General features: G+C 36.3%; 1 protein-coding gene across 2 annotated transcripts in view; it reads right to left on the bottom strand.

Annotated features, from left to right (window-relative positions):
- The window catches only part of LOC143071941 (uncharacterized), a 67445-nt gene extending 51395 nt beyond the window's left edge, over window positions 1–16050 (bottom strand). Inside the window, exon 1 of one of the 2 annotated variants that reach the window (XM_076246646.1) lies at window positions 15893–16050. The gene's annotated coding sequence lies outside the window, so the exon portion shown is untranslated. Of the gene's footprint in view, window positions 1–15884 lie in introns of both variants that reach the window. The other variant, XM_076246647.1, reaches the window with a different exon arrangement.
- Window positions 16051–16642: the final 592 nt, after the last annotated feature.

The following is a 16642-nucleotide window of genomic DNA, read 5'->3' on the forward strand; positions in this document are numbered from 1 at the left end:
TGAATATTTCAATCCCCACTGGAAGGCCTCTGACAGACTGGGTGAGTATAAAATCATAGCCGTTGACAATCAAGTTACAACCTACAAACGTTTTACTGTCGACCACACTGTTATGCAATTAATTCTATACCATTCAGTCACAGCGTTGACAATCTTATTTCACTCAGTCACAGTATTGTCAATTGTTTATTTTTCATGCACAGTGTTGTCAATTTTATAACATCCAGTCACAGTGTTGTCAATTTTATAACATTCAGTCACAGTGTTGTCAATCTTATACTTTTCATTCACAGCGTTGTTAATCTAGTTCCACTCAGTCACAATGTTGTCAATCTCATAGATTCAAGATTCAATATTCTATTAATATAATAAACATTATTATTTATATCAATCAGTCACAGTGTTGTAATGGTATAACAATCAGTGTTGATGAACTTATTTTACTCAGTCACAGTGTTGGCAATCTGATACCAGTCAGTCACAGTGTTGGTAATCTTATACCACTCAGTCAGTGTTAACAGTTAATAGGTAAATCAGTTACAGAATTGTAAATCTTACATCTACCTTTCAGTAACAGTGCTGTCAATCTTATAACTACAATTCAGTCACAGTGTTGCCAATTTTAAACATCTTAGTCACATGGTTGTCGATCTTATACCATTCAGTCACAGTGGTGTCAATCGTATACCATTCAGTAACAGTGTTGTCAATCTTATACCATTCAGTCACAGTGTTGTCCATCTTATGCCATTCAGTCACAGTGTTAACATTATTATACCATTCAGTCACAGGGTTGTCAATTTTATTCCACTTAGTCACAGTGGTGTCAATCTTAAACCAGTCAGTCACAGTGTTGTCAAACTTATATCATTCAGTCACAGTGTTGTCAATTTTATTCCCCTAATGGACAGTGGTGTCATTCTTATGCCATTCAGTTACAGTGTTGACAATCTTATACCATTCTGTCACAGTGTTGTCAATCTTATACCATTCAGTCACAGTGTTGTCAATTTTATTCCACTTAGTCACAGTGGTGTCATTCTTATACCATTCAGTCACAGTGTTGTCAAACTTATATCATTCAGTCACAGTGTTGTCAATCTTATACCATTCAGTCACAGTGTTGTCCATTTTATTCCGCTTAGTCACAGTGATGTCATTCTTATACCATTCAGTCACAGTGTTGTCAAACTTATATCATTCAGTCACAGTGTTGTCAATCTTATACCATTCAGTCACAGTGGTTTCAAACTTATATCATTCAGTCACAGTGGTTTCAAACTTATATCATTCAGTCACAGTGTTGTCAATCTTATGCCATTAAGTCACAGTGTTATCATTCTTATACCATTCAGTCACAAGGTTGTCAATTTTATTCCACTTAGTCACAGTGGTGTCAATCTTATACCAATGAGTCACAGTATTGTCAAACTTATATCATTCAGTCACAGTGTTGTCAATTTTATTTCACTTAATCACAGTGGTGTCATTCTTATACCATTCAGTTACAGTGTTGTCAATCTTATACCATTCTGTCACAGTGTTGTCAATTTTATATTATTCAGTCACAGTGTTGTTAATTTTATTCCACTTAGTCACAGTGGTGTCATTCTTATACCATTCAGTCACAGTGTTATCATTCTTTAATATACCATTCAGTCACAGGGTTGTCAATTTTATTCCACTTAGTCACAGTGGTGTCAATCTTATACCAATGAGTCACAGTATTGTCAAACTTATATCATTCAGTCACAGTGTTGTCAATTTTATTTCACTTAATCACAGTGGTGTCATTCTTATACCATTCAGTTACAGTGTTGTCAATCTTATACCATTCAGTCACAGTGTTGTCAAACTTATATCATTCAGTCACAGTGTTGTCAATTTTATTCCACTTAGTCACAGTGGTGTCACTCTTATACAATTCAGTCACAGTGTTGTCAATCTTATACATTTCTGTCACAGTGTTGTCAATCTTATACCAATCAGTCACAGTGTTGTCAATTTTATTTCAATTAGTCACAGTGGTTTCAAACTTATATCATTCAGTCACAGTTTTGTCAATCTTATACCATTCAGTCACAGTGTTGTTCATCTTATGCCATTCAGTCATAGTGTTATCATTCTTATACCATTCAGTCACAGGGTTGTCAATTTTATTCCACTTAGTCACAGTGGTGTCAATCTTATACCAATCAGTCGCAGTGTTGTCAACCTTACATCAATCAGTCACAGAATTGTCAACCTTACATCAATCAGTCGCAGTGTTGTCAACCTTACATCAATCAGTCACAGGGTTGTCAACCTTACATCAATCAGTCACAGTGTTGTCAACCTTACATCAATCAGTCGCAGTGTTGTCAACCTTACATCAATCAGTCACAGAATTGTCAACCTTACATCAATCAGTCGCAGTGTTGTCAACCTTACATCAATCAGTCACAGGGTTGTCAACCTTACATCAATCAGTCACAGTGTTGTCAACCTTACATCAATCAATCACAGTGTTGTCAACCTTACATCAATCAGTCGCAGTGTTGTCAACCTTACATCAATCAGTCACAGGGTTGTCAACCTTACATCAATCAGTCACAGTGTTGTCAACCTTACATCAATCAGTCACAGTGTTGTCAACCTCACATCAATCAGTCACAGTGTTGTCAACCTCATATCAATCAGTCACAATGTTGTCAACCTATCAGTCACGGTGTTGTCAACTTATCAGTCACAGTGTTGTCAACCTTACATCCATCAGTCGCAGTGTTGTCAACCTTACATCAAACAGTCGCAGTGTTGTCAACCTTACATCAATCAGTCGTAGTGTTGTCAACCTTACAACCGTACATCAATCAGTCGCAGTGTTGTCAACCTAACATCAATCAGTCGCAGTGCTATCAACCTTACATCAATCAGTCGAAGTGTTGTCAACCTTACATCAACCAGTCGCAGGGTTGTCAACCTTACATCAAGCAGTCGCAGTGTTGTCAACCTTACATCAATCATTCGCAGTGTTGTCAACCTCACATCAATCAGTCACAGTGTTGTCAACCTTACATCAATCAGTCGCAGTGGTGTCAACCTTACATCAATCAGTCGCAGTGTTGTCAACCTTACATCAATCAGTCGCAGTGTTGTCAACCTTACACCAACCAGTCGCAGTGTTGTCAACCTTACACCAATCATTCGCAGTGTTGTCAACCTCACATCAATCAGTCGCAGTGTTGTCAACCTAACACCAACCAGTCGCAGTGTTGTCAACATTACATCAATCAGTCGCAGTGTTGTCAACCTAACACCAACCAGTCGCAGTGTTGTTAACCTTACATCAATCATTCGCAGTGTTGTCAACCTTACATCAATCAGTTACAGTGCTATCAACCTTACATCAATCAGTCGAAGTGTTGTCAACCTTACATCAACCAGTCGCAGGGTTGTCAACCTTACATCAAGCAGTCGCAGTGTTGTCAAATTTACATCAATCAGTCGCAGTGGTGTCAACCTTACATCAATCAGTCAAAGTGTTGTCAACCTTACACCAATCATTCGCAGTGTTGTCAACCTTACATCAATCAGTTGCAGTGTTGTCAACCTTACACCAATCAGTCAGTGTTCTCAACCTTATACCAATCAGTCGCAGTGTTGTCAAGCTTACATCAATCAGTCACAGAATTGCCAACCTTACATCAATCAGTCGCAGTGTTGTCAACCTTACATCAATCAGTCACAGAGTTGTCAACCTTACATTAATCAGTCACAGTGTTGTCAACCTTACATCAATCAGTCACAGTGTTGTCAACCTCACATCAATCAGACACAGTGTTGTCAACCTCACATCAATCAGTCACAGTGTTGTCAACCTCACATCAATCAGTCACAGTGTTGTCAACCTTACATCAATCAATCACAGTGTTGTCAACCTCACATCAATCAGACACAGTGTTGTCAACCTCACATCAATCAGTCACAGTGTTGTCAACCTCACATCAATCAGTCACAGTGTTGTCAACCTCACATCAATCAGTCACAGTGTTGTCAACCTTACATCAATCAGTCGCAGTGTTGTCAACCTAATACCAACCAGTCGCAGTGTTGTCAACCTTACACCAATCATTCGCAGTGTTGTCAACCTCACATCAATCAGTCGCAGTGTTGTCAACCTAACACCAACCAGTCGCAGTGTTGTCAACCTTACATCAATCAGTCGCAGTGTTGTCAACCTAACACCAACCAGTCGCAGTGTTGTTAACCTTACATCAATCATTCGCAGTGTTGTCAACCTTACATCAATCAGTTACAGTGCTATCAACCTTACATCAATCAGTCGAAGTGTTGTCAACCTTACATCAACCAGTCGCAGGGTTGTCAACCTTACATCAAGCAGTCGCAGTGTTGTCAAACTTACATCAATCAGTCGCAGTGGTGTCAACATTACATCAATCAGTCAAAGTGTTGTCAACCTTACACCAATCATTCGCAGTGTTGTCAACCTTACATCAATCAGTTGCAGTGTTGTCAACCTTACATCAATCAGTCAGTGTTCTCAACCTTATACCAATCAGTCGCAGTGTTGTCAACCTTACATCAATCAGTCGCAGTGTTGTCAACCTTACATCAATCAGTCGCAGTGTTGTCAACCTTACACCAACCAGTCGCAGTGTTGTCAACCTTATATCAATCATTCGCAGTGTTGTAAACCTCATATCAATCAGTCACAGTGTTGTCAACCTTATATCAATCATTCGCAGTGTTGTAAACCTCACATCAATCAGTCACAGTGTTGTCAACCTTACATCAATCAGTCGCAGTGGTGTCAACCTTACATCAATCGGTCGCAGTGTTGTCAACATTACATTAATCAGTCGCAGTGTTGTCAACCTTACATCAATCAGTCGCAGTGGTGTCAACCTTACATCAATCGGTCGCAGTGTTGTCAACCTTACATTAATCAGTCGCAGTGTTGTAAACCTCACATCAATCAGTCACAGTGTTGTCAACCTTACATCAATCAGTCGCAGTGGTGTCAACCTTACATCAATCAGTCGCAGTGTTGTCAACCATACATTAATCAGTCACAGTGTTATCAACCATACATTAAGCAGTCGCAGTGTTGTCAACCTTACCTAAATCAGTTGCAGTGTTGTTAACCTTACATTAATCAGTCGCAGTGTTGTCAACCTTATATCAATCAGTCACAGTGTTTTTAACCTTACATCAATCAGTCGCAGTGGTGTCAACCTTACATTAATCAGTTGCAGTGTTGTCAACCTTATATCAATCAGTCACAGTGTTACTAATCTTATACTAATTAGTAACAGTGTTATATATATAATATCATTCAGTCGTAGTGTTATTATTCTTATATATACTAAACAGTCAAAGTGTTGGTAATATTATACAACCCAGTCAAATTGTTGTCATTTAAACACCATCAATCAGTTTTGACAATCTCATTCTTATCAGTTACAATGTTGTCAATAATATACCATTCAGTCACAGCGTTGACAATCTTATTTCACTCAGTCACAGTATTGTCAATTGTTTATTTTTCATACACAGTGTTGTCAATTTTATAACATTCAGTCACAGTGTTGTCAATCTTATACTTTTCATTCACAGCGCTGTTAATCTAGTTCAACTCAGTCACAATGTTGTCAATCTCATAGATTCAAGATTCAATATTCTATTAATATAATAAACATTATTATTTATATCAATCAGTCACAGTGTTGTAATGGTATAACAATCAGTGTTGATGAACTTATGTTACTCAGTCACAGTGTTGGCAATCTGATACCAGTCAGTTACAGTGTTGGTAATCTTATACCACTCAGTCAGTGTTAACAGTTAATAGGTAAATCAGTTACAGAATTGTAAATCTTACATCTACTTTTCAGTAACAGTGCTGTCAACCTTACATCAATCAGTCGCAGTGTTGTCAACCTTACATCAATCAGTCGCAGTGTTGTTAACCTTACATCAATCAGTCGTAGTGTTGTCAACCTTACAACCGTACATCAATCAGTCGCAGTGTTGTCAACCTAACATCAATCAGTCGCAGTGCTATCAACCTTACATCAATCAGTCGAAGTGTTGTCAACCTTACATCAACCAGTCGCAGGGCTGTCAACCTTACATCAAGCAGTCGCAGTGTTGTCAAACTTACATCAATCAGTCGCAGTGGTGTCAACCTTACATCAATCAGTCAAAGTGTTGTCAACCTTACACCAATCATTCGCAGTGTTGTCAACCTTACATCAATCAGTTGCAGTGTTGTCAACCTTACATCAATCAGTCACAGTGTTCTCAACCTTATACCAATCAGTCGCAGTGTTGTCAACCTTACATCAATCAGTCGCAGTGTTGTCAACCTTACATCAATCAGTCGCAGTGTTGTCAACCTTACACCAACCAGTCGCAGTGTTTTCAACCTTACATCAATCATTCGCAGTGTTGTCAACCTCACATCAATCAGTCACAGTGTTGTCAACCTTACACCAATCAGTCGCAGTGGTGTCAACCTTACATCAATAAGTCACAGTGTTGTCAACCTTACATCAATCATTCGCAGTGTTGTCAACCTTACATCAATCAGTCGCAGTGTTGTCAACTTTATATCAATCAGTCACAGTGTTGTCAATCGTATACCAATCAGTCGCAGTGTTGTCAACCTTACATCAATCAGTCGCAGTGTTGTCAACCTTACACCAACCAGTCGCAGTGTTGTTAATCTTACATCAATCATTCGCAGTGTTGTCAACCTTACATCAATCAGTTACAGTGTTGTCAACCTTACATTAATCAGTCACAGTGTTGTCAACCTTACATCAATCAGTCACAGTGTTGTTAACCTTACATCAATCATTCGCAGTGTTGTCGACCTTACATCAATCAGTTACAGTGTTGTCAACCTTACATCAATCAGTAACAGTGTTGTCAACCATACATTAATCGGTCACAGTGTTATCAACCATACATTATTCAGTCGCAGTGCTGTCAACCTTACATCAATCAGTCGCAGTGTTGTCAACCTTACATTAATCAGTCGCAGTGTTGTCAACCATACATTAATCAGTCACAGTGTTATCAACCATACATTAAGCAGTCGCAGTGTTGTCAACCTTACATCAATCAGTCGCAGTGTTGTCAACCTTACATTAATCAGTCACAGTGTTGTCAACCTTATACCAATCAGTCGCAGTGTTGTCAACCTTACATCAATCAGTCGCAGTGTTGTCAACCTTACACCAACCATTCGCAGTGTTGTTAACCTTACATCAATCATTCGCAGTGTTGTCAACCTTACATCAATCAGTTACAGTGTTGTCAACCTTACATTAATCAGTCACAGTGTTGTCAACCTTACATCAATCAGTCACAGTGTTGTCAACCATACATTAATCAGTCACAGTGTTATCAACCATACATTAATCAGTCGCAGTGCTGTCAACCTTACATCAATCGGTCGCAGTGTTGTCAACCTTACATTAATCAGTCGCAGTGTTGTCAACCATACATTAATCAGTCGCAGTGTTGTCAACCTTACATCAATCAGTCACAGTGTTACTAATCTTATACTAATTAGTAACAGTGTTATATATATAATATCATTCAGTCGTAGTGTTATTATTTTTATATATACTAAACAGTCAAAGTGTTGGTAATATTATACAACCCAGTCAAATTGTTGTCATTTAAACACCAATCAATCAGTTTTGACAATCTCATTCTTATCAGTTACAATGTTGTCAATAATATACCATTCAGTCACAGCGTTGTCAATCTTATTTCACTCAGTCACAGTATTGTCAATTGTTTATTTTTCATACACAGTGTTGTCAATTTTATAACATCCAATCACAGTGTTGTCAATTTTATAACATTCAGTCACAGTGTTGTCAATCTTATACTTTTCATTCACAGCGCTGTTAATCTAGTTCCACTCAGTCACAATGTTGTCAATCTCATAGATTCAAGATTCAATATTCTATTAATATAATAAACATTATTATTTATATCAATCAGTCACAGTGTTGTAATGGTATAACAATCAGTGTTGATGAACTTATGTTACTCAGTCACAGTGTTGGCAATCTGATACCAGTCAGTTACAGTGTTGGTAATCTTATACCACTCAGTCAGTGTTAACAGTTAATAGGTAAATCAGTTACAGAATTGTAAATCTTACATCTACCTATCAGTAACAGTGCTGTCAATCTTATAACTACAATTAAGTCACATTGTTGCCAATTTTAAACAACTTAGTCACATGGTTGTCAATCTTATACCATTCAGTCACAGTGTGGTCATTTTTTTTCCACTTAGTCACAGTGGTGTCATTCTTATACCATTCAGTCACAGTGTTGTCAATTTTATTCCACTTAGTCACTTGTGGTGTCATCCTTATACCATTAAGTCACAGTGTTGTCAAACTTATATCATTCAGTCAAAATGTTGTCAATCTTATATCATTCAGTCACAGTGTTGTCAATCTTATACCATTCAGTTACAGTGTTGTCAATCTTATACCATTCTATCACAGTGTTGTCAATCTTATACCATTCAGTCACAGTGTTGTCAATTTTATTCCACTCAGTCACAGTATTGTCAATTGTTTATTTTTCATACACAGTGTTGTCAATTTTATAACATCCAGTCACAGTGTTGTCAATTTTATAACATTCAGTCACAGTGTTGTCAATTTTATAACATTCAATCACAGTGGTGTCAATCTTACACCATTCAGTCACAGTGTTGTCAAACTTATATCATTCAGTTACAGTGTTGTCAATCTTATACCATTCAGTTACAGTGTTATCATTCTTATTCCATTCAGTTACAGTGTTGTCAATCTTATTCCCCTCAGTCACAGTGTTATCAAACTTAATCCCCTCAGTCACAGTGTTTTCAATCTTATTCCCCTCAGTCACAGTGTTGTCAGTCTTACAACTACCATTCAGTCACATAATTGTCAATCTTATAATTTCCACTCAGTCACAGTGCTGTAAATCTTAAACCACTAAGTCACAGGGTTGTCAATATTAAACGATTCAGTCACAGTATTGTCAATCTTATACCATTCAGTCACAGCGTTGTCAATCTTATACCATTCAGTCACAGTGTTGTCAATCTTATACCATTCAGTCACAGTGTTGTCAATTTTATTCCACTTGGTCACAGTCAAACTTATATCATTCAGTCACAGTGTTGTCAATCTTATACCATTCAGTCACAGTGTTGTCAATTTTATTTCAATTAGTCACAGTGGTTTCAAACTTATATCATTCAGTCACAGTGTTGTCAATCTTATACCATTCAGTCATAGTGTTGTCCATCTTATGCCATTCAGTCACAGTGTTATCATTCTTATACCATTCAGTCACAGGGTTGTCAATTTTATTCTACTTAGTCACAGTGGTGTCAATCTTATACCAATCATTCACAGTGTTGTCAAACTTATATCATTCAGTCACAGTGTTGTCAATTTTATTCCACTTAATTACAGTGGTTTCATTCTTATACCATTCAGTTACAGTGTTGTCAATCTTATACCATTCTGTCACAGTGTTGTCAATCTTATACCATTCAGTCACAGTGTTATCATTTTATTCCACTTAGTCACAGTGGTGTCATTCTTATACCATTCAGTCACAGTGTTGCCAATCTTATACCATTCAGTCACAGTGTTGTCCATCTTATACCATTCAGTCACAGTGTTATCATTCTTTAATATACCATTCAGTCACAGTGTTGTCAATCTTATACAATTCTGTCACAGTGTTGTCAATCTTATACCATTCAGTCACAGTGTTGTCAATTTTATTCCACTTAGTCACAGTGGTGTAATTCTTATACCATTCAGTCACAGTATTGTCATTTTTTTCCAACTTAGTCACAGTGGTGTCATTCTTATACCATTCAGTCACACTGTTGTCAATTTTATTCCACTTAGTCACTTGTGGTGTCATCCTTATACCATTAAGTCACAGTGTTGTCAAACTTATATCATTCAGTCAAAGTGTTGTCAATCTTATATCATTCAGTCACAGTGTTGTCAATCTTATACCATTCAGTTACAGTGTTGTCAATCTTATACCATTATGTCACAGTGTTGTCAATCTTATACCATTCAGTCACAGTGTTGTCAATTTTATTCCACTTGGTCACAGTCAAACTTATATCATTCAGTCACAGTGTTGTCAATCTTATACCATTCAGTCACAGTGTTGTCAATTTTATTTCAATTAGTCACAGTGGTTTCAAACTTATATCATTCAGTCACAGTGTTGTCAATCTTATACCATTCAGTCATAGTGTTGTCCATCTTATGCCATTCAGTCACAGTGTTATCATTCTTATACCATTCAGTCACAGGGTTGTCAATTTTATTCTACTTAGTCACAGTGGTGTCAATCTTATACCAATCATTCACAGTGTTGTCAAACTTATATCATTCAGTCACAGTGTTGTCAATTTTATTCCACTTAATTACAGTGGTTTCATTCTTATACCATTCAGTTACAGTGTTGTCAATCTTATACCATTCTGTCACAGTGTTGTCAATCTTATACCATTCAGTCACAGTGTTATCATTTTATTCCACTTAGTCACAGTGGTGTCATTCTTATACCATTCAGTCACAGTGTTGCCAATCTTATACCATTCAGTCACAGTGTTGTCCATCTTATACCATTCAGTCACAGTGTTATCATTCTTTAATATACCATTCAGTCACAGTGTTGTCAATCTTATACAATTCTGTCACAGTGTTGTCAATCTTATACCATTCAGTCACAGTGTTGTCAATTTTATTCCACTTAGTCACAGTGGTGTAATTCTTATACCATTCAGTCACAGTATTGTCATTTTTTTCCAACTTAGTCACAGTGGTGTCATTCTTATACCATTCAGTCACACTGTTGTCAATTTTATTCCACTTAGTCACTTGTGGTGTCATCCTTATACCATTAAGTCACAGTGTTGTCAAACTTATATCATTCAGTCAAAGTGTTGTCAATCTTATATCATTCAGTCACAGTGTTGTCAATCTTATACCATTCAGTTACAGTGTTGTCAATCTTATACCATTATGTCACAGTGTTGTCAATCTTATACCATTCAGTCACAGTGTTGTCAATTTTATTCCACTCAGTCACAGTATTGTCAATTGTTTATTTTTCATACACAGTGTTGTCAATTTGATAACATCCAGTCACAGTGTTGTCAATTTTATAACATTCAGTCACAGTGTTGTCAATTTTATAACATTCAGTCACAGTGGTGTCAATCTTACACCATTCAGTCACAGTGTTGTCAAACTTATATCATTCAGTTACAGTGTTGTCAATCTTATTCCACTCCGTTACAGTGTTGTCAATCTTATTCCCCTCAGTCACAGTGTTATCAAACTTAATCCCCTCAGTCACAGTGTTTTCAATCTTATTCCCCTCAGTCACATTTTTGTCAGTCTTACAACTACCATTCAGTCACATAATTGTCAATCTTATAATTTCCATTCAGTCACAGTGCTGTAAATCTTAAACCACTAAGTCACAGGGTTGTCAATATTAAACGATTCAGTCACAGTATTGTCTATCTTATACCATTCAGTCACAGTGTTGTCAATCTTATACCATTCAGTCACAGTGTTGTCAATCTTATACCATTCAGTCACAGTGTTGTCAAACTTATACCATTCAGTCACAGTGTTGGCAATCTTATACCATTCAGTGAAAGTGTTGGCAAGCTTGTACCACTCAGTCACAGTGTTGGCAATCGTGTACCACTCAGTCACAGTGTTGTCAATCTTATACCATTCAGTCACAGTGCTGTCAATTTTATTTCAATTAGTCACAGGGGTTTCAAACTTATATCATTCAGTCACAGTGTTGTCAATCTTATACCATTCAGTCATAGTGTTGTCCATCTTATGCCATTCAGTCACAGTGTTATCATTCTTATACCATTCAGTCACAGGGTTGTCAATTTTATTCCACTTAGTCACAGTGGTGTCAATCTTTTACCATGTTTACCAATCATTCACAGTGTTGTCAAACTTATATCAGTCAGTCACAGTGTTGTCAATTTTATCCCACTTAATTACAGTGGTTTCATTCTTATACCATTCAGTTACAGTGTTGTCAATCTTATACCATTCTGTCAGTGTTGTCAATCTTATACCCTTCAGTCACAGTGTTGTCATTTATTCCACTTAGTCACAGTGGTGTCATTCTTATACCATTCAGTCACAGTGTTGCCAATCTTATACCATTCAGTCACAGTGTTGTCCATCTTATGCCATTCAGTCACAGTGTTATCATTCTTTAATATACCATTCAGTCAAAGGGTTGTCAATTTTATTCCACTTAATTACAGTGGTTTCATTTTTATACCACTCAGTTACAGTGTTGTCAATCTTATACCATTCTGTCAGTGTTGTCAATCTTGTACCATTCAGTCAAAGGGTTGTCAATTTTATTCCACTTATTCACAGTGGTGTCAATCTTATACCATTCAGTCACAGTGTTGTAAAACTTATATCATTCAGTCACAGTGTTGTCAAATTTATTCCACTTAGTCACAGTGGTGTCACTCTTATACCATTCAGTCATATTGTTGTCAATCTTATACAATTCTGTCACAGTGTTGTCAATCTTATACCATTAAATCACAGTGTTGTCAATTTTATTCCATTTAGTCACAGTGGTGTCATTCTTATACCATTCAGTCACAGTGTTGTCATTTTTTTCCCACTTAGTCACAGTGGTGTCATTCTTATACCATTCAGTCACAGTGTTGTCAATTTTATTCCACTTAGTCACTTGTGGTGTCATCCTTATACCATTAAGTCACAGTGTTGTCAAACTTATATCATTCAGTCAAAGTGTTGTCAATCTTATATCATTCAGTCACAGTGTTGTCAATCTTATACCATTCAGTTTCAGTGTTGTCAATCTTATACCATTCTGTCACAGTGTTGTCAATCTTATACCATTCAGTCACAGTGTTGTCAATTTTATTCCACTCAGTCACAGTATTGTCAATTGTCTATTTTTCATACACAGTGTTGTCAATTTTATAACAGCCAGTCACAGTGTTGTCAATTTTAGAACATTCAGTCACAGTGTTGTCAATTTTATAACATTCAGTCACAGTGGTGTCAATCTTACACCATTCAGTCACAGTGTTGTCAAACTTATATCATTCAGTTACAGTGTTGTCAATCTTATACCATTCAGTCACAGTGTTATCATTCTTATTCCACTCAGTTACAGTGTTGTCAATCTTATTCCCCTCAGTCACAGTGTTATCAAACTTAATCCCCTCAGTCACAGTGTTTTCAATCTTATTCCCCTCAGTCACAGTGTTGTCAGTCTTACAACTACCATTTAGTCACATAATTGTCAATCTTATAATTTCCATTCAGTCACAGTGCTGTAAATCTTAAACCACTAAGTCACAGGGTTGTCAATATTAAACGATTCAGTCACAGTATTGTCAATCTTATACCATTCAGTCACAGTGTTGTCAATCTTATACCATTCAGTCACAGTGTTGTCAAACTTATACCATTCAGTCACAGTGTTGGCAATCTTATACCATTCAGTGAAAGTGTTGGCAAGCTTGTACCACTCAGTCACAGTGTTTGCAATCGTGTACCATTCAGTCACAGTGTTGTCAATATGATATCACTCAGTCACAGTGTTGTCATTATGATACAACTCAGTCACAGTGTTGGCCATATGATAGCACTCAGTGACAGTGTTGGCAATCTTATCCATTCGGTGACAGTGTTGGCAATCTTATCGACTCAGTGACAGTGTTGGCAATCGTGTACCCCTCAGTCATAGTGTTGGCAATCTTGTACCCCTCAGTCACAGTGTTGCAATCGTGTACCATTCAGTCACAGTGTTGTCAAATTATGCTTTTTATTCATATTACCTTAATTCATCATTAGAATACAATGGACAATAATAGACAATCAAGAAGAATAAAAGAGTCCAGCATACTTTTAACAAAACTAGTAGTGGGATTTGTCAAGGTTATTGTAAATTTGGTGTATATTTTTTTATTATTATGTCTATCTGTCATTGGAGCTCAAACGTAATATATGATATCAAAATTAAAAACCAAAGGAATACAGTTATTTTGTGGTGATATATCCTTAGAAATTAAACAAATTTTACATCTCTTTGTCATTTAAAAAAGTAATAGCATTAAAATGACACTGCATGTTTACTGTACGTGTACGGTTTTTTTTTTTGGTTTGCAAAATTAAAATAGTATTTGGGTACCATTTTTAACCGGATTTTTGTGACAAAAATGTCGGTTATTGATTTGGGGATGTACGGCGGGCGGGCGGGCGGCAATCAAATGTTGTCCGTGCATTAGCTCATGAACCGTTCAACCAAAGCTTTTAAAATTTTAATATGTTGTTACTGACAACTAAATGAAGGTCAAGTTCAATAATGACGATTTTGACTTTTACCGTTCAGGAGTTATGGTTCTTGAAAGATCGTAAAATGGCGTTTCCATTCACGTTGTTGCATTTACTCATGAACCATTCAATCTAAGCTTTTCAAATTTTAATATGTTGATACTGATGACAAAATGGAGGTCAAATTTGATATTGACGATTTTCACTTGCACCATTCATCAGTAATGGTAATGGACACAAATAAATGTTAATAAATCCGGTTTCTGTCGTTGTGACAGCTTCTTGTTTACTTTCCATTGGCAAACCGTATAAAAGTCATGGTTTCGAGGGATATGAGCTCTTTGCATACTATATAGTATTCGTCTGTGATGTATTATATCATTGCATTTCATGTGATATTACCAAGAACCCTTACATTGAGCAAAACATGGTAACATATTTATCCAACAATTTTTAAATTGAATTGTTCAATAGTACGTATCAGCCTACTCTGCCATAGATCCTGCAGAATATATTGGCATAGGCTTCGCTCATTGTTGAAGGCCGTACGGTGACCTATAGAACTTTGTTAATGTCTGTGTCATTTTGGTCTCTTATGGACAGTAACTGTTGTCTCATTGGCAATCATACCACATCTTCTTTTTTATATTATATATCACATTATATTACTTGTTATATTTCGTTAGCTATACTAAATCATTATCATCATCGATAATTTCGGAAGATTTTGAGTGCACTGGTTCCATAAACGATTAATTGAGTATTTTCATTATAAATACATCATTTGTTTGTACATGAACATTTATTTACCGTAAGGTTAAATCTATATGTGTGTATTGAAATGGACATGGCTGTAAAATTATATAAATAAACAGCCATACCAATGCTGAGTCATATTAATAAACCAGGAGGTAACCATGATAATTTTAAAACAGTTAATCAAATCAGAAAGTGAAAAGTACATGTCTTTAATTTTCAAACGAGCAGGGTACAATATCATTAAACAAGTTCTAAACTTTAACTATTTTAGATCCCAATAAAGATATTTTGTCTAATGTTCATATGTTGTAAAAAAATACTTGTGTCTTTTCTAAGTTGTTGTTTTAGAAAGGGCGAAGGTTTGGAACCATTTAAACGTTTAATCCCACTGCAATTGTTTTCACGTGTTCTAAGTCAGGAATCTGATGTTCAGTGGGTGTCGTCTGTTTAAGTGGTTCATAATTGTTTCTCGTTTTTTATATAGATTAGACTGTTGGTTTTCCCGTTTGTAAGGTTTTACACTAGTAATTTTTGGAGCCCTTTATCGCTTGCTGTTTGGTGTGAGACTAGGCTCCGTGTTGAAGACGTACCTTGACCTATAATGGTTTACTTTTATAAATTGTGATTTGGACGGAGAGTTGCCTCATTGGCACTCATACCACATCTTCCTGTATCTATATACCATGCATACGTTCCTACCTTACAATGAATTCTTAACTACTAGTTAGTCCTTTAACAGTTTAAACACAATTATTCCACGATAAATTAAATATTGTAAGGAAGTAATTTTCTTAACAGGATCATGAGGATGTAGTATTTCTGTCCATTTTAAACATCTTTACTGTGTCATGTGTGTTCATGAAATCAATGAATATACATATTGATACACGTACTGCACACGATACACTTTGTGTGACTAGTTATCTAGATAACATATCTTTCAAAACAGAAAGTGAAAGTGGATTTTCATAATTTTCAGAAAACATTAGGTCATCATATAATACATGTGTAATATACAATTATCTTGCAACTGGTTATTGGTGGTCATAACTTTTGACAAGATTTTCTTAAGGCTTACGTCTAATTTTTACTTATAATATCAGCCAAGAAAATCGTCAAATTGTACATGCAATAACGTAGAATTCACGTAGGAAAATAGGTCACAAGGTACGAGGTGAGATTCCTTCTCTCTATATGATCCTAGTATGTAATACACATGTATATAATATAAATATTTTTGTAGAAATAAGCGTTTTTTATTCAAAGAAAATAATCAGAAAAAATTAATTGTGACTTTTTGTCCTGTGACTTTTTGTCCGTGACTTTTTGTCTGTGACTTTTTGTCCTGTGACTTTTTGTCCTGTGACTTTCTGTCCTACATTCGTATATATCAGTGACCGCTGTGTACAAGTTATTTCTAGTGAAAAGAGATGGGGTAAAAAACCGTAG

This window comes from Mytilus galloprovincialis, chromosome 4, assembly GCF_965363235.1.
Source record: "Mytilus galloprovincialis chromosome 4, xbMytGall1.hap1.1, whole genome shotgun sequence".
Classification (NCBI taxonomy): domain Eukaryota; kingdom Metazoa; phylum Mollusca; class Bivalvia; order Mytilida; family Mytilidae; genus Mytilus; species Mytilus galloprovincialis.